The sequence below is a fragment of the Balaenoptera acutorostrata genome, chromosome 10 (genome assembly GCF_949987535.1).
Source record: "Balaenoptera acutorostrata chromosome 10, mBalAcu1.1, whole genome shotgun sequence".
Taxonomy (NCBI): Eukaryota; Metazoa; Chordata; class Mammalia; order Artiodactyla; family Balaenopteridae; genus Balaenoptera; species Balaenoptera acutorostrata.
This window is the reverse complement of record NC_080073.1, coordinates 103,346,716-103,355,311: the sequence shown is the minus strand read 5'-3', so window position 1 is coordinate 103,355,311 and position 8,596 is coordinate 103,346,716. Positions and strand designations below refer to the sequence as shown.

General features: G+C 45.7%; 1 non-coding gene across 1 annotated transcript; it reads right to left on the bottom strand.

Annotated features, from left to right (window-relative positions):
- Positions 1–2,596: 2,596 nt before the first annotated feature.
- LOC114236723 (small nucleolar RNA SNORA27) lies at positions 2,597–2,726 on the bottom strand. Its single transcript, XR_003622594.2, has one exon. It is a non-coding gene; the product is annotated as a small nucleolar RNA SNORA27 (small nucleolar RNA).
- Positions 2,727–8,596: the final 5,870 nt, after the last annotated feature.

Genomic DNA, 8,596 nt, shown 5'->3' with positions numbered 1-8,596 from the left:
AGTGAAAAGCCAGTGGAGAAATTTGGTGACTGAACTATTGCCCTTCAACCACGCAAGTCTGAAGTTGTAGGCAAGGGGAGACTCAGGGGTCAGACAGTTCAAGTCCCCTTCCAGGAGCCATCAGTGCTGGGGTCAGTAGGTTTGGCATCTGTCAGCATCACTCTGTTCTCTAAAACCCTCGAAGTCTTGCCTTGTCACATCCCGTTGAAAGCTACAATTTCCTTCCTCTTGCACTGGCTCACTTGCAATGTTAGTAAGCAACTTAAGAAGCGAATTATACTAATTTTGCTTATCCCTGAAGTGTGAAATTTTAGGAGATGGTGCCAAATGAATGATCATGTATGTTTCTCAGTTCGGTCGTGCCTTTCTTTTTAGTTTGTTCATTCTTAACGACACTTCTCTGCTGTGTAAATTTCTCTAAGCAAAATGAAGGATGAAAACAATTATAAAATTATCTAGAAGTACAGGTTTCCAATGCCGATAAAAAGAAGACAGAGACTTTTATGGATCTGTAAATGCATTTTTTTGTCCAGGTAAATTCTAGGCCAGTTGTTCGTTGTGTAAAGACACCAGCTAGGTTATCAGCTACAACAAATCGGCACAACTTTTGCTGATGAGATAAGACTGAAACACAGTTATCACTGAAGGTAGGATGGAATCTCATCTTGCGCATGCAGTTGAGTCTAAAGTCAGAGTACGTTGATCGTGAAAATTGAATGGGGTCAAAGGTAGCCTTGAAAATTCTTTAATTATTCCATAAAGAACAGTATCTATGATATGATAGGATGTGTGCAACCTGTATCATATAGCCATTGACACGAACTCACTGCATAACAAACAACCCCACAATCTCCATGGAAACATGGAAAACAACAGTAAGCATTTAATGATCACTCCTGTGCCTGTGGGTTTGCTGTAGTATCTCTGCTCCGTGTGCCTCATTCTGGGGCCCGGGATGGAGAGGTCTTAGCTGTTTAGAGTACAGTCTTCCCATGCTGAGAGCAGATGCACAAGAGAATGAGCCTGATCACATAAGTGCATTTGAAGCCTCTCCTTGCATCAACGTTTGCTAACATCCCACTGACCAAAGACAGTCACGTGGCCAAGCCCCGAATCAAGGGGCAGGAGAGTACAACTCGCGCAGCACGAGGCCATGGCCAGATGTGCTTCTCTAGCACCAAGGAGTCAGGCAACAGGACAAACAGTTCAAGTTGCCACAAGTCATTAAGGTATAGTATTTTTAATTATATAAAAGACATGGTTCCAGCTCAGTCAACGGAGCAAGTGAAATCTACACATGATGTCATTGCCCCTTGAAGACAACGTGTTTGCTCAGCTTTGGGGTCTGTTTCCTTGTTATACCTGCCCTCTAATGGCCAGAGAAGCCTGACTGTGAGAAGCAACCCACCAGCCCCACCAGCCAACCTTCCCACCCAGAGGCTCTGAAGATGTCCTTCTCCCTCCCGGCCATCGTTTCTGCTGAACTTTTGGGCTGCCCCTCTACACCCCACCCCTGCTTCTTGCTGCCAACCCAATCCTCGGGTCCCATTCCTGCCCTCCCCCTGACTCCCTTGGACCCCATGCTCTGCACCTGCCCAGGTGGGACTTCCGTTTACCCCCAGGCGCTGGACGGCTCCTCCCCTTCCCCCCTCCCCATTCCAAGACTGCCAGAACACTGGACCCAGGGTCACCTGGAAGGGAGGTCACCTGGGACTCAGGGTCACCTGGGAATGATATTGGACAACACGGACCTTAACGTCTCACTTTTCCCTAAAATGTCCAGTAAGGTGAAAATGGTCTAATAGTCAGGATTCATTCAGGAAAAAAGCAGACAGGAAGTATTTGGAGTAGAAACAGATTTAATTCGAAGAAGCACATGGCGGTTGAGTAGGGCTGGGGACGTCTGCTCTCAGGAAATCTGGAAGAGCAGGAATCCCAGGGGAGCTGCCACCGGACTCCAGCTGTCTGAAGCACCAAAGCAGGTGGTTCTCCGGAGGGCGTCTCAACGCCGCCAGCAACTGCTGCCACCAACTTCAGCTGCTGCCACCGACTTCAGCTGCCTACCCGCAGTGCACGGCTCTTGAGGAGATCGCCCCTCTCCCTAAAACTACAGCAAATCATCTCAGCTGCTTGACAGAAGTGATTTTTTTTCCACTTGTCTTTGGAAAACCCTAACCCTGACCCTTACTGGGGAAAGAAATTGCAGGCTTTTCTCCGGCGATGCGGAAATCAACATAGAAGGGGCAGGGATGATCCCGGCTTGACACAGACTGTGCGGAAAATCCGTCTCACCTTCTTCCCATAAACTTCCAAACTGCAGCCCCCACCACACCACGCTCCTGCCCACCCCGATGCAAGTGAAAATGTATTCAGCCTGTTCACTGGAGGGGGAAGACACAAAGTTCCACATGCCACTCTATCCTGACCAAGACAGAAAGTGACATTTAAAAAAATCATCCAGATAATTACGTTAATTCTAGCACTTGCAAAGCTCTGGTAGACCCATTTGTATATTCATTTATCTAAACTGAAGATTAATATTTATAGTTAAGGGATTGTTTTACTTGGATACTAAATTTTTTGTTATTGTTGTTGTTGTTGTTTCCTCTGACAGGTTACAAGATAAACACCCAGTTTGCTTGAGTTTTAAAAGGGTATTTCCTTTGCCCCACTTGAATGACCAATAAAGACATAAGTCCAACGGATACTAAATTTTAAAAAAAATTTACTGAGGTTTTATATTATTTCAGCTGAATGCAATAGAATATTGAAGTTTTTACAAGACTCCTCTGTATGGTAAAACCTGAAAAAACACCTCCTTATGTTCTACCTAAAAGAAGGAGGAAAATTCTTCTGGCATTTATTTCTCTCCTATATGGTTTCTTGCCTTTGCTCACATATTATTTTATACTAAAGAAAGCCTTACATTCTAATCATAAATCCTACTGGAAAATCTTAGCCACCATAAACAATGATTCTCACCCCCATCCTCTCCAGTATTAGAAGAACCTATAAAACATATAGAATATGTTTGTAACAGACAGGAGTTAGTTATATATGGCCCCCAGGGAAATTCTTATGAAGTAAAAGTTAAGAAATTTGAATTCAAAACCCTTTTGATCCTGGAATGTAACCATTTATTAACTTGCCCATTCATTCAGCAAACACACGTTGAATACTTACCCTGTGCCTGGTGAAATTGTCTGTGGGTCCTACCCTCAGGGTCCCTGTCTGGCAGAGGAGCTCCCAGTTGGGGTACCAAAGTCTCAGAATTGCCATACTTAAATAGCATCTAGCACACAAGCATTCCCCTCTCCAAACTGAGTTAGAGGAAACTCTCCATGTCACCAAATAGTGCTTAGCTTTCCCCAAAGAATAACCAAAGAGCTCTTTCAAACTGGGGATGAGATTGTAATTTCCAAAACTGCAGTTACACTCCAGTTTGTAGAGAAAAAGCGATACTGCCAGCAGGTGGCTCTGGCAGAGCCATGTGATGAATGGGATGGCTGGATGCACTTGGTCTTGACCAAATGCACTTGGGTGCCCCTCCAAGTTGCCTGGCTTTTGGGGGTGGGGAGACCAGGTGACCGGATTCCATATTCTTCAGAGGATGTAAATGCCTGTGTTGTGATGATTCTACTTTTTCTTACTGAATCAACTGTTTAACAAGAGGTTGATGTTAATAAATGCCATAGACCGAGTTCTGCAAAATATAGACGGGTTCTTGTTTTATAAGAGGATAACATTATATCCAACAATGAAGCTGTAAAATCATAGAGCCAGAGGACTCTTCGGAGAGCTGCTAGAGTACCACCAGCAGCTGACCAGAGACAACCATAGAAGGCTGGTGCTACAAGACCCCTTATATTTTAGAGCCCTGTGCCCTGCACTGAGCTGAAGGCTGTGGACCCTGGTCCCAGGCTGCCCAGATGATTGTCATCCCTAGGGCACCCCACGACAAGGAGACACACAGTCGGTGCTCAAGATCTTGAGAAGAAACGACTTCCCCATCATCACCCCTTTGCTTATTAACCGTTACCGACTGCAAATCTATTTGAAACATATCAGTAATGGCATTTTACAAATTACAGAGTTAAATGGAAACACTACAATACTATCTATAGGAAAACACACTCCAATACACACATTTTAAAGCAAAGCTCAGAGAGAATGTTGCTAATAACTGCAATGTGTAAAGTGGCAGCATTAATATACAAATGAAGCTACAGTTTTTTTATAATCAAGGGTCTTAACAATATAGTTAATGGTTTGGAGCATAGCGTTCAAGTTAGGTCTAGTTTCAAATACAGTTTCTATTACACACCAACTTGGAAACTTGTGCAAGTTACTTCACCTCTCTGAGCCTCAGTTTTTTCATCTATAAAATGGGGGTGTCAAAATGAGAGATAATCTATGTGAAGTACTTAGCCTGGTATTGCCATATACTATGTATTCATTAAGTGTTAATCACAATACACATAATGTAGATTAAATAAATTGTCACTTGGGTAGCAGATAAAGCTTTAAGAGGTTAGTTCCAATTATCGTGGCCATGATTCCAGGTGGCATTTCCAGCAGTTTTGACATAGTTCTTGAAGTGTAAGCCCCCTGCCTGCTGGATTTCTCTAGGGGTGCTGGAATCTGCACTCGAAGTCTAACATAGGAACTTCTGATGGTTCACAAAGTTTAAGTTCATTTACCAACACTATTTTCTTTTTTTTTTCTGAAAAAATAGAGAAATTATGGAGCTTCAATACTTTAGCATGTGGAAAACTCAAGGGAGTAGAGGATATTTCCAGTTATGAGGAAGTATGAGTTAAATAATGTACATTAGAACGATTTTAACAGTTTGGCCCATCTAGCCGATGTAACCACAAGTTGGATTTTCCTGTTGGCCTCGGCACCAAGACTCCAAGGCCAGGCTGGCCAGAAACGACCAGGATGAAATCACATGAAGCCCGTGGACGTGGCTGGTTCTGAGACTCAATTCAAAAAGAGATACCTCAGCCAGGGGGATAGGCACCTGTGCATCACAGGTGGGAAGTGGGCGACAGGTAGTTATTCTGGGTTAAGGGTTAGTCAAGGGTTAAGTCTGAAACCTGCCTCTGTCCAGCCCCACTTCTTACTGGCTGTGTGACCTTGGGCGGGTCACTTAACCTTGCTAAGCCTCAGTTTTGTTAATGGTAAAGCCAGATGTTCTTAATCTCGAGCCTGGCCCAAAGCAAAAGCATAATAAATGTGATCATTATTGTGATTAAGAGACAACTCAGTGAAGACATTGAGGCCTGCAAACAAAAGCCCCAGCAAACCAAGAGGCCATGGGTAGGGCGGGCTCCACACAGCAGGGCTGGGAGGCCTGGATCAGCTCCTATGGGAGAAGGTGAAGACCTGCCTCCCTGCTCTCCACATCCCTGCCATTTGCCATCACTCCTGCCTGAGTCAGGCTCCTGTCATCTCATACTGGGACCTCAGTGGTCTCCTGGCCTCCTCCAGCCATCCCCATGCCAATCCATCCTCCCTGGTGCTACCAGAAGACATTTCCTATGACCAAGTTGCAAACCCTCTGAAAACACTTTGACAACAGTTCTAGCAAGATCCTGCCTAGACTCCTTGGCATGGCCACTGCCTTCCATGACCTGGCAAGGGCCTCCCTCTCCTGTCTCACCTGCACCCATAGCACATGGGTGAGTCTAGGAGCCAGAGAAAGGCAAGCTCTACTCTGCAACTCCCCAGACGATGAGACACCTGCTGGGGGTAGAGAAAGGACATTTACCTAAGCATGTACCTTACATCAGCTCTCACCTGCATGCACAGTAGAATCACCTGGGGAGTTTCTAAAATATGCCAATGCCCAGGCCACACCCTAGACCAATTGTATCAGAGCCTCTGGGGTGGGACCCTGGCATCAGTATCTTTAAACTCCTCTGGTCATTCTGATCTGCGACCAAGGTTGTGGACCACAGCTATACACCCACTCTCATGTTTTATTTATTTATTTTAAAATTTATTTTTATTGAAGTATAGTTGATTTGCACTGTTGTGTTAGTTTCTGCTGTACAGCAAAGTGAGTCAGTTATACATATACATATATCCACTCTTTTTTAGATTCTTTTCCCATATAAGTCATTAGAGAGTATTGAGTAGAGTTCCCCGTGCTATACAGTAGGTCCTTATTAGTTATTTATTTTACATATAGTAGTGTGTATATGTCATCATTCTTATCTTTTAAAGGAAGGAGTCTTATCACTTATTTGAAGTCCAAATACATCAGCCTCAGATTTTCACATCAACCACCTGCTAATCATTGCTTACTTTTGGGAGGAGCAGCAATCAATTTCAGGAAGTGGGTGTCAGGGCCGTGAAGATGTGAGATCAATTCAGAAAGTCGGAGGTCAGCCCATCTCTGGCAAGGCCTGTGGTTTTATGAAAACCGCCCTGGATGTCAAGGAGCAGGAGCCCTCGTGGCCTGGGCAGCTAGGGGGACAGCCTGGTCCCGTCCAGCTTGGCTCAGCAGGACCCTAGAGGGGAGGGAGGAAGTGACTCAGGGCTGCCCTCTTCCCGACAGCCCAACAGGGCTGTAACCTTTTGTGAAAGGACAGGTAAAAATAGCAGCAGTACTTGAGGAAGAACTCAGAATTTTTAGCTTCTGAACCATCCGATTATATAACTGAGGGTAAGTGATCTGAAGAAGGGCAGGTACTAATCATTCGTCATCCTGTACGTATCCTGGGCTGGGTGCTCTATGGGGCTCTTCTCACTCAATCCTCACCAGGACCCCGTGAGGTCGGTGTGTCATCTCCCTTTTATAACTGAGGACCAGTGACTGAGAGAGAACATGCAAACAGCAGAGATGTGACGACTCCCGGCACCTGCACGTGGAAGGCCCGCTGTGCACATTTGCTAGTCAGCTCCTTGCATTGCGTGCCCCTGGCTCAGGCCCAACACGGACACTGAGGCGTGGACTTCTCCAGGGGCCACCACCCGCCTGGCTGCGTCCTAGCGCTCGTGTAATGATGTGGAGAGAGGTGAGAGCAGGGCTGGAAGCAGAAATTCTTACTTCTCAGCCCCTTTGCTGCTTCCTCCTCTTCCTCCAACTTCTTTTCTTTTTATAAGGAGATTTAAAAATATATATATATATATTATTTATTTATTTTGGCTGTGCCGGGTCTTAGTTGAGGCATGCAAAATCTTCCCTGTGGCATGTTTTAGTTGTGGCATGCAGACTCTTAGTTGCAGCATGCAGGATCTAGTTCCCCGACCAGGGATCGAACCCGGGCCCCCTGCACTGGGAGCGCAGAGTCTTACCCACTGGACCACCTGGGAAGTCCCTCTCCCCAACTTCTTATTTATTTATTTATTTATTTATTTATGGCTGTGTTGGGTCTTCGTTTCTGTGCAAGGGCTTTCTCTAGTTGCAGCGAGCGGGGGCCACTCTTCATCGCGGTGCGCGGGCCTCTCACTGTCGCGGCCTCTCTTGTTGCGGAGCACAGGCTCCAGACGCGCAGTCTCAGTAGCTGTGGCTCACGGGCCTAGCTGCTCCGCGGCATGTGGGATCTTCCCAGACCAGGGCTCGAACCCGTGTCCCCTGCATTGGCAGGCGGATTCTTAACCGCTGTGCCACCAGGGAAGCCCTCTTCCCAACTTCTTAATGCCAGGGTGCAATGGGGGCTCCGTCCCCGATCCTCTTCTCCGTCAAGACATCTTCTTGACTTCAAATCCACCCATGTACTAATCCTCCCCATTTTACGTCTCCAGCCCAGATCTCTTGAACCCCAGATGTGCTCTGCCCACCCACCATCTCCCTTGGGCATCTAATAAACCTCTCAGATCCATACGTGGGAAAGCTGAACTTGCAGTCTCTCCTCTAACACCTTCCCCACCTGCAACCTTCCCCATCTCAGCTGATGGCAACTCCATCCTTACAGGTGTTCAGGCTCAGGAGTCTGGACTCTACTTTCTTTCACAATCCGCATCCAGCCTTCCAAGAAATCCTATTGACCCTGCCATCAGCATATACCCAGAATCTGACAACTTCTTAATATCTCCACTATTAAGTTCTGGGGGCTGGCTGTCCAGGGTCAAGGCGCTGAGAGATCTGATATCTGGTGAGAGCCCTCTTCCTTGTTTGCAGATGGCCTTCTTCTCTTTGTATGCTCACATGGCTGAGAGGTAGAAATCATCTTTCTTGCGTTTCTTTTTATAAGAATGCTAATCCCATTCCTGAGAGCTCTATTCTCATGACCTAATTCCTTTTCAAAGACTCCACCTCCTAGTACCATCCTACTGGGGGTTAGGATTTTAACATATGAATATTGGGGGGACACAAACATTCAGTCCTTAACAGCTCCCTACTATATGCCCCTCTTAAACACGTTTTTTTCAGTGTCTTCATATATACTGGTGCTGTTATTTAATGTCCTGATTGAACTCTTAATTGCAAGCCCCATTAGGACAACAATATACATGTTTTGCTAGTCACTGGATTTCTAGCACTAACATAGTATACATAGTGGGGATGTAATAAATATTTGATGAATAAAGGAAAGGAAGGAAAAAGTAATAAGGAAGGCAGGTGGGAAGGAAGAAACTAATAATC